Source organism: Oncorhynchus tshawytscha, unplaced genomic scaffold (genome assembly GCF_018296145.1).
Source record: "Oncorhynchus tshawytscha isolate Ot180627B unplaced genomic scaffold, Otsh_v2.0 Un_contig_12181_pilon_pilon, whole genome shotgun sequence".
NCBI lineage: Eukaryota > Metazoa > Chordata > Actinopteri > Salmoniformes > Salmonidae > Oncorhynchus > Oncorhynchus tshawytscha.
Genome location: NW_024606961.1, coordinates 1 through 14,529, shown reverse-complemented (window position 1 = coordinate 14,529; position 14,529 = coordinate 1). Strand labels below are relative to the sequence as shown.

Here is a 14,529-nt window from a genome sequence, read left to right as displayed (position 1 = left end):
AAGTGAAAGTGAGTCTGATTAACAGCTGTTGCATTTTCACCATTTAGATAAGCATCTTTGTGTCACTCAAAAAGTGGAAGAAATTGCATATACTGCAGCCATAATTTGTAGCACAGATTGTTGGATGAAATACAAACTAAGGAAGTCTCCCATCCAAGTACTAACCAGGCCCGACCCTGCTTAGCTTCCGAGATCAGACGAGATCAGGCGTACTCAGGCCGGTGTGGTCGTAAGCGAGAAACTATCTCTTGGTGCACTATGTAAAGTGAAAGTGAGTCTGATTAACAGCTGTTGCATTTTCACCATTTAGATAAGCATCTTTGTGTCACTCAAAAAGTGGAAGAAATTGCATATACTGCAGCCATAATTTGTAGCACAGATTGTTGGATGAAATACAAACTAAACTTGCTTACTTATTTCAAAGCAAGGGCACATATTTCAGCCTTGTGGGAATAAACGGACAAAGAGTTGAAATTCCACAAGGCAGTGACAAAAGCTTACAGCACCTGGTATTCCCAGGAAGTCTCCCATCCAAGTACTAACCAGGCCCGACCCTGCTTAGCTTCCGAGATCAGACGAGATCAGGCGTACTCAGGCCGGTGTGGTCGTAAGCGAGAAACTATCTCTTGGTGCACTATGTAAAGTGAAAGTGAGTCTGATTAACAGCTGTTGCATTTTCACCATTTAGATAAGCATCTTTGTGTCACTCAAAAAGTGGAAGAAATTGCATATACTGCAGCCATAATTTGTAGCACAGATTGTTGGATGAAATACAAACTAAACTTGCTTACTTATTTCAAAGCAAGGGCACATATTTCAGCCTTGTGGGAATAAACGGACAAAGAGTTGAAATTCCACAAGGCAGTGACAAAAAGCTTACAGCACCTGGTATTCCCAGGAAGTCTCCCATCCAAGTACTAACCAGGCCCGACCCTGCTTAGCTTCCGAGATCAGACGAGATCAGGCGTACTCAGGCCGGTGTGGTCGTAAGCGAGAAATTATCTCTTGGTGCACTATGTAAAGTGAAAGTGAGTCTGATTAACAGCTGTTGCATTTTCACCATTTAGATAAGCATCTTTGTGTCACTCAAAAAGTGGAAGAAATTGCATATACTGCAGCCATAATTTGTAGCACAGATTGTTGGATGAAATACAAACTAAACTTGCTTACTTATTTCAAAGCAAACTATTTCAGCCTTGTGGGAATAAACGGACAAAGAGTTGAAAGATTGTTGGATGAAATACAAACTAAACAAATTTCAAAGCAAGGGCACATATTTCAGCCTTGTGGGAATAAACGGACAAAGAGTTGAAATTCCACAAGGCAGTGACAAAAAGCTTACAGCACCTGGTATTCCCAGGAAGTCTCCCATCCAAGTACTAACCAGGCCCGACCCTGCTTAGCTTCCGAGATCAGACGAGATCAGGCGTACTCAGGCCGGTGTGGTCGTAAGCGAGAAATTATCTCTTGGTGCACTATGTAAAGTGAAAGTGAGTCTGATTAACAGCTGTTGCATTTTCACCATTTAGATAAGCATCTTTGTGTCACTCAAAAAGTGGAAGAAATTGCATATACTGCAGCCATAATTTGTAGCACAGATTGTTGGATGAAATACAAACTAAACTTGCTTACTTATTTCAAAGCAAGGGCACATATTTCAGCCTTGTGGGAATAAACGGACAAAGAGTTGAAAGATTGTTGGATGAAATACAAACTAAACTTGCTTACTTATTTCAAAGCAAGGGCACATATTTCAGCCTTGTGGGAATAAACGGACAAAGAGTTGAAATTCCACAAGGCAGTGACAAAAAGCTTACAGCACCTGGTATTCCCAGGAAGTCTCCCATCCAAGTACTAACCAGGCCCGACCCTGCTTAGCTTCCGAGATCAGACGAGATCAGGCGTACTCAGGCCGGTGTGGTCGTAAGCGAGAAATTATCTCTTGGTGCACTATGTAAAGTGAAAGTGAGTCTGATTAACAGCTGTTGCATTTTCACCATTTAGATAAGCATCTTTGTGTCACTCAAAAAGTGGAAGAAATTGCATATACTGCAGCCATAATTTGTAGCACAGATTGTTGGATGAAATACAAACTAAACTTGCTTACTTATTTCAAAGCAAGGGCACATATTTCAGCCTTGTGGGAATAAACGGACAAAGAGTTGAAATTCCACAAGGCAGTGACAAAAAGCTTACAGCACCTGGTATTCCCAGGAAGTCTCCCATCCAAGTACTAACCAGGCCCGACCCTGCTTAGCTTCCGAGATCAGACGAGATCAGGCGTACTCAGGCCGGTGTGGTCGTAAGCGAGAAATTATCTCTTGGTGCACTATGTAAAGTGAAAGTGAGTCTGATTAACAGCTGTTGCATTTTCACCATTTAGATAAGCATCTTTGTGTCACTCAAAAAGTGGAAGAAATTGCATATACTGCAGCCATAATTTGTAGCACAGATTGTTGGATGAAATACAAACTAAACTTGCTTACTTATTTCAAAGCAAGGGCACATATTTCAGCCTTGTGGGAATAAACGGACAAAGAGTTGAAAGATTGTTGGATGAAATACAAACTAAACTTGCTTACTTATTTCAAAGCAAGGGCACATATTTCAGCCTTGTGGGAATAAACGGACAAAGAGTTGAAATTCCACAAGGCAGTGACAAAAAGCTTACAGCACCTGGTATTCCCAGGAAGTCTCCCATCCAAGTACTAACCAGGCCCGACCCTGCTTAGCTTCCGAGATCAGACGAGATCAGGCGTACTCAGGCCGGTGTGGTCGTAAGCGAGAAATTATCTCTTGGTGCACTATGTAAAGTGAAAGTGAGTCTGATTAACAGCTGTTGCATTTTCACCATTTAGATAAGCATCTTTGTGTCACTCAAAAAGTGGAAGAAATTGCATATACTGCAGCCATAATTTGTAGCACAGATTGTTGGATGAAATACAAACTAAACTTGCTTACTTATTTCAAAGCAAGGGCACATATTTCAGCCTTGTGGGAATAAACGGACAAAGAGTTGAAAGATTGTTGGATGAAATACAAACTAAACTTGCTTACTTATTTCAAAGCAAGGGCACATATTTCAGCCTTGTGGGAATAAACGGACAAAGAGTTGAAATTCCACAAGGCAGTGACAAAAGCTTACAGCACCTGGTATTCCCAGGAAGTCTCCCATCCAAGTACTAACCAGGCCCGACCCTGCTTAGCTTCCGAGATCAGACGAGATCAGGCGTACTCAGGCCGGTGTGGTCGTAAGCGAGAAATTATCTCTTGGTGCACTATGTAAAGTGAAAGTGAGTCTGATTAACAGCTGTTGCATTTTCACCATTTAGATAAGCATCTTTGTGTCACTCAAAAAGTGGAAGAAATTGCATATACTGCAGCCATAATTTGTAGCACAGATTGTTGGATGAAATACAAACTAAACTTGCTTACTTATTTCAAAGCAAGGGCACATATTTCAGCCTTGTGGGAATAAACGGACAAAGAGTTGAAATTCCAAACAATTTCAAAGGACAAAGAGTTGAAATTCCACAAGGCAGTGACAAAAAAACACAGCACCTGGTATTCCCAGGAAGTCTCCCATCCAAGTACTAACCAGGCCCGACCCTGCTTAGCTTCCGAGATCAGACGAGATCAGGCGTACTCAGGCCGGTGTGGTCGTAAGCGAGAAATTATCTCTTGGTGCACTATGTAAAGTGAAAGTGAGTCTGATTAACAGCTGTTGCATTTTCACCATTTAGATAAGCATCTTTGTGTCACTCAAAAAGTGGAAGAAATTGCATATACTGCAGCCATAATTTGTAGCACAGATTGTTGGATGAAATACAAACTAAACTTGCTTACTTATTTCAAAGCAAGGGCACATATTTCAGCCTTGTGGGAATAAACGGACAAAGAGTTGAAAGATTGTTGGATGAAATACAAACTAAACTTGCTTACTTATTTCAAAGCAAGGGCACATATTTCAGCCTTGTGGGAATAAACGGACAAAGAGTTGAAATTCCACAAGGCAGTGACAAAAAGCTTACAGCACCTGGTATTCCCAGGAAGTCTCCCATCCAAGTACTAACCAGGCCCGACCCTGCTTAGCTTCCGAGATCAGACGAGATCAGGCGTACTCAGGCCGGTGTGGTCGTAAGCGAGAAATTATCTCTTGGTGCACTATGTAAAGTGAAAGTGAGTCTGATTAACAGCTGTTGCATTTTCACCATTTAGATAAGCATCTTTGTGTCACTCAAAAAGTGGAAGAAATTGCATATACTGCAGCCATAATTTGTAGCACAGATTGTTGGATGAAATACAAACTAAACTTGCTTACTTATTTCAAAGCAAGGGCACATATTTCAGCCTTGTGGGAATAAACGGACAAAGAGTTGAAAGATTGTTGGATGAAATACAAACTAAACTTGCTTACTTATTTCAAAGCAAGGGCACATATTTCAGCCTTGTGGGAATAAACGGACAAAGAGTTGAAATTCCACAAGGCAGTGACAAAAAGCTTACAGCACCTGGTATTCCCAGGAAGTCTCCCATCCAAGTACTAACCAGGCCCGACCCTGCTTAGCTTCCGAGATCAGACGAGATCAGGCGTACTCAGGCCGGTGTGGTCGTAAGCGAGAAATTATCTCTTGGTGCACTATGTAAAGTGAAAGTGAGTCTGATTAACAGCTGTTGCATTTTCACCATTTAGATAAGCATCTTTGTGTCACTCAAAAAGTGGAAGAAATTGCATATACTGCAGCCATAATTTGTAGCACAGATTGTTGGATGAAATACAAACTAAACTTGCTTACTTATTTCAAAGCAAGGGCACATATTTCAGCCTTGTGGGAATAAACGGACAAAGAGTTGAAAGATTGTTGGATGAAATACAAACTAAACTTGCTTACTTATTTCAAAGCAAGGGCACATATTTCAGCCTTGTGGGAATAAACGGACAAAGAGTTGAAATTCCACAAGGCAGTGACAAAAAGCTTACAGCACCTGGTATTCCCAGGAAGTCTCCCATCCAAGTACTAACCAGGCCCGACCCTGCTTAGCTTCCGAGATCAGACGAGATCAGGCGTACTCAGGCCGGTGTGGTCGTAAGCGAGAAATTATCTCTTGGTGCACTATGTAAAGTGAAAGTGAGTCTGATTAACAGCTGTTGCATTTTCACCATTTAGATAAGCATCTTTGTGTCACTCAAAAAGTGGAAGAAATTGCATATACTGCAGCCATAATTTGTAGCACAGATTGTTGGATGAAATACAAACTAAACTTGCTTACTTATTTCAAAGCAAGGGCACATATTTCAGCCTTGTGGGAATAAACGGACAAAGAGTTGAAAGATTGTTGGATGAAATACAAACTAAACTTGCTTACTTATTTCAAAGCAAGGGCACATATTTCAGCCTTGTGGGAATAAACGGACAAAGAGTTGAAATTCCACAAGGCAGTGACAAAAAGCTTACAGCACCTGGTATTCCCAGGAAGTCTCCCATCCAAGTACTAACCAGGCCCGACCCTGCTTAGCTTCCGAGATCAGACGAGATCAGGCGTACTCAGGCCGGTGTGGTCGTAAGCGAGAAATTATCTCTTGGTGCACTATGTAAAGTGAAAGTGAGTCTGATTAACAGCTGTTGCATTTTCACCATTTAGATAAGCATCTTTGTGTCACTCAAAAAGTGGAAGAAATTGCATATACTGCAGCCATAATTTGTAGCACAGATTGTTGGATGAAATACAAACTAAACTTGCTTACTTATTTCAAAGCAAGGGCACATATTTCAGCCTTGTGGGAATAAACGGACAAAGAGTTGAAATTCCACAAGGCAGTGACAAAAAGCTTACAGCACCTGGTATTCCCAGGAAGTCTCCCATCCAAGTACTAACCAGGCCCGACCCTGCTTAGCTTCCGAGATCAGACGAGATCAGGCGTACTCAGGCAGTGACAAAAAAAAATTACAGCACCTGGTATTCCCAGGAAGTCTCCCATCCAAGTACTAACCAGGCCCGACCCTGCTTAGCTTCCGAGATCAGACGTACTCAGGCCGGTGTGGTCGTAAGCGAGAAATTATCTCTTGGTGCACTATGTAAAGTGAAAGTGAGTCTGATTAACAGCTGTTGCATTTTCACCATTTAGATAAGCATCTTTGTGTCACTCAAAAAGTGGAAGAAATTGCATATACTGCAGCCATAATTTGTAGCACAGATTGTTGGATGAAATACAAACTAAACTTGCTTACTTATTTCAAAGCAAGGGCACATATTTCAGCCTTGTGGGAATAAACGGACAAAGAGTTGAAATTCCACAAGGCAGTGACAAAAAGCTTACAGCACCTGGTATTCCCAGGAAGTCTCCCATCCAAGTACTAACCAGGCCCGACCCTGCTTAGCTTCCGAGATCAGACGAGATCAGGCGTACTCAGGCCGGTGTGGTCGTAAGCGAGAAATTATCTCTTGGTGCACTATGTAAAGTGAAAGTGAGTCTGATTAACAGCTGTTGCATTTTCACCATTTAGATAAGCATCTTTGTGTCACTCAAAAAGTGGAAGAAATTGCATATACTGCAGCCATAATTTGTAGCACAGATTGTTGGATGAAATACAAACTAAACTTGCTTACTTATTTCAAAGCAAGGGCACATATTTCAGCCTTGTGGGAATAAACGGACAAAGAGTTGAAAGATTGTTGGATGAAATACAAACTAAACTTGCTTACTTATTTCAAAGCAAGGGCACATATTTCAGCCTTGTGGGAATAAACGGACAAAGAGTTGAAATTCCACAAGGCAGTGACAAAAAGCTTACAGCACCTGGTATTCCCAGGAAGTCTCCCATCCAAGTACTAACCAGGCCCGACCCTGCTTAGCTTCCGAGATCAGACGAGATCAGGCGTACTCAGGCCGGTGTGGTCGTAAGCGAGAAATTATCTCTTGGTGCACTATGTAAAGTGAAAGTGAGTCTGATTAACAGCTGTTGCATTTTCACCATTTAGATAAGCATCTTTGTGTCACTCAAAAAGTGGAAGAAATTGCATATACTGCAGCCATAATTTGTAGCACAGATTGTTGGATGAAATACAAACTAAACTTGCTTACTTATTTCAAAGCAAGGGCACATATTTCAGCCTTGTGGGAATAAACGGACAAAGAGTTGAAAGATTGTTGGATGAAATACAAACTAAACTTGCTTACTTATTTCAAAGCAAGGGCACATATTTCAGCCTTGTGGGAATAAACGGACAAAGAGTTGAAATTCCACAAGGCAGTGACAAAAAGCTTACAGCACCTGGTATTCCCAGGAAGTCTCCCATCCAAGTACTAACCAGGCCCGACCCTGCTTAGCTTCCGAGATCAGACGAGATCAGGCGTACTCAGGCCGGTGTGGTCGTAAGCGAGAAATTATCTCTTGGTGCACTATGTAAAGTGAAAGTGAGTCTGATTAACAGCTGTTGCATTTTCACCATTTAGATAAGCATCTTTGTGTCACTCAAAAAGTGGAAGAAATTGCATATACTGCAGCCATAATTTGTAGCACAGATTGTTGGATGAAATACAAACTAAACTTGCTTACTTATTTCAAAGCAAGGGCACATATTTCAGCCTTGTGGGAATAAACGGACAAAGAGTTGAAATTCCACAAGGCAGTGACAAAAAGCTTACAGCACCTGGTATTCCCAGGAAGTCTCCCATCCAAGTACTAACCAGGCCCGACCCTGCTTAGCTTCCGAGATCAGACGAGATCAGGCGTACTCAGGCCGGTGTGGTCGTAAGCGAGAAATTATCTCTTGGTGCACTATGTAAAGTGAAAGTGAGTCTGATTAACAGCTGTTGCATTTTCACCATTTAGATAAGCATCTTTGTGTCACTCAAAAAGTGGAAGAAATTGCATATACTGCAGCCATAATTTGTAGCACAGATTGTTGGATGAAATACAAACTAAACTTGCTTACTTATTTCAAAGCAAGGGCACATATTTCAGCCTTGTGGGAATAAACGGACAAAGAGTTGAAAGATTGTTGGATGAAATACAAACAAACTTGCTTACTTATTTCAAAGCAAGGGCACATATTTCAGCCTTGTGGGAATAAACGGACAAAGAGTTGAAATTCCACAAGGCAGTGACAAAAAGCTTACAGCACCTGGTATTCCCAGGAAGTCTCCCATCCAAGTACTAACCAGGCCCGACCCTGCTTAGCTTCCGAGATCAGACGAGATCAGGCGTACTCAGGCCGGTGTGGTCGTAAGCGAGAAATTATCTCTTGGTGCACTATGTAAAGTGAAAGTGAGTCTGATTAACAGCTGTTGCATTTTCACCATTTAGATAAGCATCTTTGTGTCACTCAAAAAGTGGAAGAAATTGCATATACTGCAGCCATAATTTGTAGCACAGATTGTTGGATGAAATACAAACTAAACTTGCTTACTTATTTCAAAGCAAGGGCACATATTTCAGCCTTGTGGGAATAAACGGACAAAGAGTTGAAAGATTGTTGGATGAAATACAAACTAAACTTGCTTACTTATTTCAAAGCAGGGCACATATTTCAGCCTTGTGGGAATAAACGGACAAAGAGTTGAAATTCCACAAGGCAGTGACAAAAAGCTTACAGCACCTGGTATTCCCAGGAAGTCTCCCATCCAAGTACTAACCAGGCCCGACCCTGCTTAGCTTCCGAGATCAGACGAGATCAGGCGTACTCAGGCCGGTGTGGTCGTAAGCGAGAAATTATCTCTTGGTGCACTATGTAAAGTGAAAGTGAGTCTGATTAACAGCTGTTGCATTTTCACCATTTAGATAAGCATCTTTGTGTCACTCAAAAAGTGGAAGAAATTGCATATACTGCAGCCATAATTTGTAGCACAGATTGTTGGATGAAATACAAACTAAACTTGCTTACTTATTTCAAAGCAAGGGCACATATTTCAGCCTTGTGGGAATAAACGGACAAAGAGTTGAAAGATTGTTGGATGAAATACAAACTAAACTTGCTTACTTATTTCAAAGCAAGGGCACATATTTCAGCCTTGTGGGAATAAACGGACAAAGAGTTGAAATTCCACAAGGCAGTGACAAAAAGCTTACAGCACCTGGTATTCCCAGGAAGTCTCCCATCCAAGTACTAACCAGGCCCGACCCTGCTTAGCTTCCGAGATCAGACGAGATCAGGCGTACTCAGGCCGGTGTGGTCGTAAGCGAGAAATTATCTCTTGGTGCACTATGTAAAGTGAAAGTGAGTCTGATTAACAGCTGTTGCATTTTCACCATTTAGATAAGCATCTTTGTGTCACTCAAAAAGTGGAAGAAATTGCATATACTGCAGCCATAATTTGTAGCACAGATTGTTGGATGAAATACAAACTAAACTTGCTTACTTATTTCAAAGCAAGGGCACATATTTCAGCCTTGTGGGAATAAACGGACAAAGAGTTGAAAGATTGTTGGATGAAATACAAACTAAACTTGCTTACTTATTTCAAAGCAAGGGCACATATTTCAGCCTTGTGGGAATAAACGGACAAAGAGTTGAAAATTCCACAAGGCAGTGACAAAAAGCTTACAGCACCTGGTATTCCCAGGAAGTCTCCCATCCAAGTACTAACCAGGCCCGACCCTGCTTAGCTTCCGAGATCAGACGAGATCAGGCGTACTCAGGCCGGTGTGGTCGTAAGCGAGAAATTATCTCTTGGTGCACTATGTAAAGTGAAAGTGAGTCTGATTAACAGCTGTTGCATTTTCACCATTTAGATAAGCATCTTTGTGTCACTCAAAAAGTGGAAGAAATTGCATATACTGCAGCCATAATTTGTAGCACAGATTGTTGGATGAAATACAAACTAAACTTGCTTACTTATTTCAAAGCAAGGGCACATATTTCAGCCTTGTGGGAATAAACGGACAAAGAGTTGAAATTCCACAAGGCAGTGACAAAAAAAGCTTACAGCACCTGGTATTCCCAGGAAGTCTCCCATCCAAGTACTAACCAGGCCCGACCCTGCTTAGCTTCCGAGATCAGACGAGATCAGGCGTACTCAGGCCGGTGTGGTCGTAAGCGAGAAATTATCTCTTGGTGCACTATGTAAAGTGAAAGTGAGTCTGATTAACAGCTGTTGCATTTTCACCATTTAGATAAGCATCTTTGTGTCACTCAAAAAGTGGAAGAAATTGCATATACTGCAGCCATAATTTGTAGCACAGATTGTTGGATGAAATACAAACTAAACTTGCTTACTTATTTCAAAGCAAGGGCACATATTTCAGCCTTGTGGGAATAAACGGACAAAGAGTTGAAAGATTGTTGGATGAAATACAAACTAAACTTGCTTACTTATTTCAAAGCAAGGGCACATATTTCAGCCTTGTGGGAATAAACGGACAAAGAGTTGAAATTCCACAAGGCAGTGACAAAAAGCTTACAGCACCTGGTATTCCCAGGAAGTCTCCCATCCAAGTACTAACCAGGCCCGACCCTGCTTAGCTTCCGAGATCAGACGAGATCAGGCGTACTCAGGCCGGTGTGGTCGTAAGGTCGAGAAATTATCTCTTGGTGCACTATGTAAAGTGAAAGTGAGTCTGATTAACAGCTGTTGCATTTTCACCATTTAGATAAGCATCTTTGTGTCACTCAAAAAGTGGAAGAAATTGCATATACTGCAGCCATAATTTGTAGCACAGATTGTTGGATGAAATACAAACTAAACTTGCTTACTTATTTCAAAGCAAGGGCACATATTTCAGCCTTGTGGGAATAAACGGACAAAGAGTTGAAAAACTTCCACAAGGCAGTGACAAATTCCACAAGGCTGACAAAAAGCACAGCACCTGGTATTCCCAGGAAGTCTCCCATCCAAGTACTAACCAGGCCCGACCCTGCTTAGCTTCCGAGATCAGACGAGATCAGGCGTACTCAGGCCGGTGTGGTCGTAAGCGAGAAATTATCTCTTGGTGCACTATGTAAAGTGAAAGTGAGTCTGATTAACAGCTGTTGCATTTTCACCATTTAGATAAGCATCTTTGTGTCACTCAAAAAGTGGAAGAAATTGCATATACTGCAGCCATAATTTGTAGCACAGATTGTTGGATGAAATACAAACTAAACTTGCTTACTTATTTCAAAGCAAGGGCACATATTTCAGCCTTGTGGGAATAAACGGACAAAGAGTTGAAAGATTGTTGGATGAAATACAAACTAAACTTGCTTACTTATTTCAAAGCAAGGGCACATATTTCAGCCTTGTGGGAATAAACGGACAAAGAGTTGAAATTCCACAAGGCAGTGACAAAAAGCTTACAGCACCTGGTATTCCCAGGAAGTCTCCCATCCAAGTACTAACCAGGCCCGACCCTGCTTAGCTTCCGAGATCAGACGAGATCAGGCGTACTCAGGCCGGTGTGGTCGTAAGCGAGAAATTATCTCTTGGTGCACTATGTAAAGTGAAAGTGAGTCTGATTAACAGCTGTTGCATTTTCACCATTTAGATAAGCATCTTTGTGTCACTCAAAAAGTGGAAGAAATTGCATATACTGCAGCCATAATTTGTAGCACAGATTGTTGGATGAAATACAAACTAAACTTGCTTACTTATTTCAAAGCAAGGGCACATATTTCAGCCTTGTGGGAATAAACGGACAAAGAGTTGAAAGATTGTTGGATGAAATACAAACTAAACTTGCTTACTTATTTCAAAGCAAGGGCACATATTTCAGCCTTGTGGGAATAAACGGACAAAGAGTTGAAATTCCACAAGGCAGTGACAAAAAGCTTACAGCACCTGGTATTCCCAGGAAGTCTCCCATCCAAGTACTAACCAGGCCCGACCCTGCTTAGCTTCCGAGATCAGACGAGATCAGGCGTACTCAGGCCGGTGTGGTCGTAAGCGAGAAATTATCTCTTGGTGCACTATGTAAAGTGAAAGTGAGTCTGATTAACAGCTGTTGCATTTTCACCATTTAGATAAGCATCTTTGTGTCACTCAAAAAGTGGAAGAAATTGCATATACTGCAGCCATAATTTGTAGCACAGATTGTTGGATGAAATACAAACTAAACTTGCTTACTTATTTCAAAGCAAGGGCACATATTTCAGCCTTGTGGGAATAAACGGACAAAGAGTTGAAAGATTGTTGGATGAAATACAAACTAAACTTGCTTACTTATTTCAAAGCAAGGGCACATATTTCAGCCTTGTGGGAATAAACGGACAAAGAGTTGAAATTCCACAAGGCAGTGACAAAAAGCTTACAGCACCTGGTATTCCCAGGAAGTCTCCCATCCAAGTACTAACCAGGCCCGACCCTGCTTAGCTTCCGAGATCAGACGAGATCAGGCGTACTCAGGCCGGTGTGGTCGTAAGCGAGAAATTATCTCTTGGTGCACTATGTAAAGTGAAAGTGAGTCTGATTAACAGCTGTTGCATTTTCACCATTTAGATAAGCATCTTTGTGTCACTCAAAAAGTGGAAGAAATTGCATATACTGCAGCCATAATTTGTAGCACAGATTGTTGGATGAAATACAAACTAAACTTGCTTACTTATTTCAAAGCAAGGGCACATATTTCAGCCTTGTGGGAATAAACGGACAAAGAGTTGAAAGATTGTTGGATGAAATACAAACTAAACTTGCTTACTTATTTCAAAGCAAGGGCACATATTTCAGCCTTGTGGGAATAAACGGACAAAGAGTTGAAATTCCACAAGGCAGTGACAAAAAGCTTACAGCACCTGGTATTCCCAGGAAGTCTCCCATCCAAGTACTAACCAGGCCCGACCCTGCTTAGCTTCCGAGATCAGACGAGATCAGGCGTACTCAGGCCGGTGTGGTCGTAAGGGAGAAATTATCTCTTGGTGCACTATGTAAAGTGAAAGTGAGTCTGATTAACAGCTGTTGCATTTTCACCATTTAGATAAGCATCTTTGTGTCACTCAAAAAGTGGAAGAAATTGCATATACTGCAGCCATAATTTGTAGCACAGATTGTTGGATGAAATACAAACTAAACTTGCTTACTTATTTCAAAGCAAGGGCACATATTTCAGCCTTGTGGGAATAAACGGACAAAGAGTTGAAAGATTGTTGGATGAAATACAAACTAAACTTGCTTACTTATTTCAAAGCAAGGGCACATATTTCAGCCTTGTGGGAATAAACGGACAAAGAGTTGAAATTCCACAAGGCAGTGACAAAAAGCTTACAGCACCTGGTATTCCCAGGAAGTCTCCCATCCAAGTACTAACCAGGCCCGACCCTGCTTAGCTTCCGAGATCAGACGAGATCAGGCGTACTCAGGCCGGTGTGGTCGTAAGCGAGAAATTATCTCTTGGTGCACTATGTAAAGTGAAAGTGAGTCTGATTAACAGCTGTTGCATTTTCACCATTTAGATAAGCATCTTTGTGTCACTCAAAAAGTGGAAGAAATTGCATATACTGCAGCCATAATTTGTAGCACAGATTGTTGGATGAAATACAAACTAAACTTGCTTACTTATTTCAAAGCAAGGGCACATATTTCAGCCTTGTGGGAATAAACGGACAAAGAGTTGAAAGATTGTTGGATGAAATACAAACTAAACTTGCTTACTTATTTCAAAGCAAGGGCACATATTTCAGCCTTGTGGGAATAAACGGACAAAGAGTTGAAATTCCACAAGGCAGTGACAAAAAGCTTACAGCACCTGGTATCCCAGGAAGTCTCCCATCCAAGTACTAACCAGGCCCGACCCTGCTTAGCTTCCGAGATCAGACGAGATCAGGCGTACTCAGGCCGGTGTGGTCGTAAGCGAGAAATTATCTCTTGGTGCACTATGTAAAGTGAAAGTGAGTCTGATTAACAGCTGTTGCATTTTCACCATTTAGATAAGCATCTTTGTGTCACTCAAAAAGTGGAAGAAATTGCATATACTGCAGCCATAATTTGTAGCACAGATTGTTGGATGAAATACAAACTAAACTTGCTTACTTATTTCAAAGCAAGGGCACATATTTCAGCCTTGTGGGAATAAACGGACAAAGAGTTGAAAGATTGTTGGATGAAATACAAACTAAACTTGCTTACTTATTTCAAAGCAAGGGCAATATTTCAGCCTTGTGGGAATAAACGGACAAAGAGTTGAAATTCCACAAGGCAGTGACAAAAAGCTTACAGCACCTGGTATTCCCAGGAAGTCTCCCATCCCTAACCAGGCCCGACCCTGCTTAGCTTCCGAGATCAGACGAGATCAGGCGTACTCAGGCCGGTGTGGTCGTAAGCGAGAAATTATCTCTTGGTGCACTATGTAAAGTGAAAGTGAGTCTGATTAACAGCTGTTGCATTTTCACCATTTAGATAAGCATCTTTGTGTCACTCAAAAAGTGGAAGAAATTGCATATACTGCAGCCATAATTTGTAGCACAGATTGTTGGATGAAATACAAACTAAACTTGCTTACTTATTTCAAAGCAAGGGCACATATTTCAGCTTAACAGCTGTTGCATTTTCACCATTTAGATAAGCATCTTTGTGTCACTCAAAAAGTGGAAGAAATTGCATATACTGCAGCCATAATT

The 14,529-nt window shown here is 41.4% G+C and overlaps 24 non-coding genes and 7 pseudogenes across 24 annotated transcripts; all 31 read right to left on the bottom strand.

Moving 5' to 3' along the window:
* Window positions 1-494: 494 nt before the first annotated feature.
* Window positions 495-613, bottom strand: LOC121842332. Its single transcript, XR_006081065.1, has one exon. It is a non-coding gene; the product is annotated as a 5S ribosomal RNA (ribosomal RNA).
* Window positions 614-873: 260 nt separating this feature from the next.
* On the bottom strand, window positions 874-992 carry LOC121842331. The gene has a single exon (XR_006081064.1). It is a non-coding gene; the product is annotated as a 5S ribosomal RNA (ribosomal RNA).
* Window positions 993-1,335: 343 nt separating this feature from the next.
* On the bottom strand, window positions 1,336-1,454 carry LOC121842330. Its single transcript, XR_006081063.1, has one exon. It is a non-coding gene; the product is annotated as a 5S ribosomal RNA (ribosomal RNA).
* Window positions 1,455-1,810: 356 nt separating this feature from the next.
* On the bottom strand, window positions 1,811-1,929 carry LOC121842329. Its single transcript, XR_006081062.1, has one exon. It is a non-coding gene; the product is annotated as a 5S ribosomal RNA (ribosomal RNA).
* A 260-nt stretch (window positions 1,930-2,189) lies between these two features.
* Window positions 2,190-2,308, bottom strand: LOC121842328. Its single transcript, XR_006081061.1, has one exon. It is a non-coding gene; the product is annotated as a 5S ribosomal RNA (ribosomal RNA).
* Window positions 2,309-2,664: 356 nt separating this feature from the next.
* LOC121842327 lies at window positions 2,665-2,783 on the bottom strand. The gene has a single exon (XR_006081060.1). It is a non-coding gene; the product is annotated as a 5S ribosomal RNA (ribosomal RNA).
* A 355-nt stretch (window positions 2,784-3,138) lies between these two features.
* Window positions 3,139-3,257, bottom strand: LOC121842326. Its single transcript, XR_006081059.1, has one exon. It is a non-coding gene; the product is annotated as a 5S ribosomal RNA (ribosomal RNA).
* A 292-nt stretch (window positions 3,258-3,549) lies between these two features.
* Window positions 3,550-3,668, bottom strand: LOC121842337 (annotated as a pseudogene).
* A 356-nt stretch (window positions 3,669-4,024) lies between these two features.
* On the bottom strand, window positions 4,025-4,143 carry LOC121842325. The gene has a single exon (XR_006081058.1). It is a non-coding gene; the product is annotated as a 5S ribosomal RNA (ribosomal RNA).
* A 356-nt stretch (window positions 4,144-4,499) lies between these two features.
* LOC121842324 lies at window positions 4,500-4,618 on the bottom strand. The gene has a single exon (XR_006081057.1). It is a non-coding gene; the product is annotated as a 5S ribosomal RNA (ribosomal RNA).
* A 356-nt stretch (window positions 4,619-4,974) lies between these two features.
* Window positions 4,975-5,093, bottom strand: LOC121842322. Its single transcript, XR_006081055.1, has one exon. It is a non-coding gene; the product is annotated as a 5S ribosomal RNA (ribosomal RNA).
* Window positions 5,094-5,449: 356 nt separating this feature from the next.
* Window positions 5,450-5,568, bottom strand: LOC121842321. Its single transcript, XR_006081054.1, has one exon. It is a non-coding gene; the product is annotated as a 5S ribosomal RNA (ribosomal RNA).
* Window positions 5,569-5,828: 260 nt separating this feature from the next.
* Window positions 5,829-5,944, bottom strand: LOC121842340 (annotated as a pseudogene).
* Window positions 5,945-6,312: 368 nt separating this feature from the next.
* On the bottom strand, window positions 6,313-6,431 carry LOC121842320. Its single transcript, XR_006081053.1, has one exon. It is a non-coding gene; the product is annotated as a 5S ribosomal RNA (ribosomal RNA).
* Window positions 6,432-6,787: 356 nt separating this feature from the next.
* LOC121842319 lies at window positions 6,788-6,906 on the bottom strand. The gene has a single exon (XR_006081052.1). It is a non-coding gene; the product is annotated as a 5S ribosomal RNA (ribosomal RNA).
* A 356-nt stretch (window positions 6,907-7,262) lies between these two features.
* On the bottom strand, window positions 7,263-7,381 carry LOC121842318. Its single transcript, XR_006081051.1, has one exon. It is a non-coding gene; the product is annotated as a 5S ribosomal RNA (ribosomal RNA).
* Window positions 7,382-7,641: 260 nt separating this feature from the next.
* LOC121842317 lies at window positions 7,642-7,760 on the bottom strand. Its single transcript, XR_006081050.1, has one exon. It is a non-coding gene; the product is annotated as a 5S ribosomal RNA (ribosomal RNA).
* Window positions 7,761-8,115: 355 nt separating this feature from the next.
* Window positions 8,116-8,234, bottom strand: LOC121842316. The gene has a single exon (XR_006081049.1). It is a non-coding gene; the product is annotated as a 5S ribosomal RNA (ribosomal RNA).
* A 355-nt stretch (window positions 8,235-8,589) lies between these two features.
* On the bottom strand, window positions 8,590-8,708 carry LOC121842315. The gene has a single exon (XR_006081048.1). It is a non-coding gene; the product is annotated as a 5S ribosomal RNA (ribosomal RNA).
* Window positions 8,709-9,064: 356 nt separating this feature from the next.
* On the bottom strand, window positions 9,065-9,183 carry LOC121842314. The gene has a single exon (XR_006081047.1). It is a non-coding gene; the product is annotated as a 5S ribosomal RNA (ribosomal RNA).
* A 357-nt stretch (window positions 9,184-9,540) lies between these two features.
* Window positions 9,541-9,659, bottom strand: LOC121842313. Its single transcript, XR_006081046.1, has one exon. It is a non-coding gene; the product is annotated as a 5S ribosomal RNA (ribosomal RNA).
* Window positions 9,660-9,921: 262 nt separating this feature from the next.
* LOC121842342 lies at window positions 9,922-10,040 on the bottom strand. Its single transcript, XR_006081068.1, has one exon. It is a non-coding gene; the product is annotated as a 5S ribosomal RNA (ribosomal RNA).
* Window positions 10,041-10,396: 356 nt separating this feature from the next.
* Window positions 10,397-10,515, bottom strand: LOC121842335 (annotated as a pseudogene).
* Window positions 10,516-10,796: 281 nt separating this feature from the next.
* LOC121842338 lies at window positions 10,797-10,915 on the bottom strand (annotated as a pseudogene).
* Window positions 10,916-11,271: 356 nt separating this feature from the next.
* Window positions 11,272-11,390, bottom strand: LOC121842341. The gene has a single exon (XR_006081067.1). It is a non-coding gene; the product is annotated as a 5S ribosomal RNA (ribosomal RNA).
* Window positions 11,391-11,746: 356 nt separating this feature from the next.
* On the bottom strand, window positions 11,747-11,865 carry LOC121842334. The gene has a single exon (XR_006081066.1). It is a non-coding gene; the product is annotated as a 5S ribosomal RNA (ribosomal RNA).
* A 356-nt stretch (window positions 11,866-12,221) lies between these two features.
* On the bottom strand, window positions 12,222-12,340 carry LOC121842323. The gene has a single exon (XR_006081056.1). It is a non-coding gene; the product is annotated as a 5S ribosomal RNA (ribosomal RNA).
* Window positions 12,341-12,696: 356 nt separating this feature from the next.
* LOC121842333 lies at window positions 12,697-12,815 on the bottom strand (annotated as a pseudogene).
* Window positions 12,816-13,171: 356 nt separating this feature from the next.
* Window positions 13,172-13,290, bottom strand: LOC121842312. The gene has a single exon (XR_006081045.1). It is a non-coding gene; the product is annotated as a 5S ribosomal RNA (ribosomal RNA).
* A 356-nt stretch (window positions 13,291-13,646) lies between these two features.
* LOC121842336 lies at window positions 13,647-13,764 on the bottom strand (annotated as a pseudogene).
* A 355-nt stretch (window positions 13,765-14,119) lies between these two features.
* On the bottom strand, window positions 14,120-14,233 carry LOC121842339 (annotated as a pseudogene).
* Window positions 14,234-14,529: the final 296 nt, after the last annotated feature.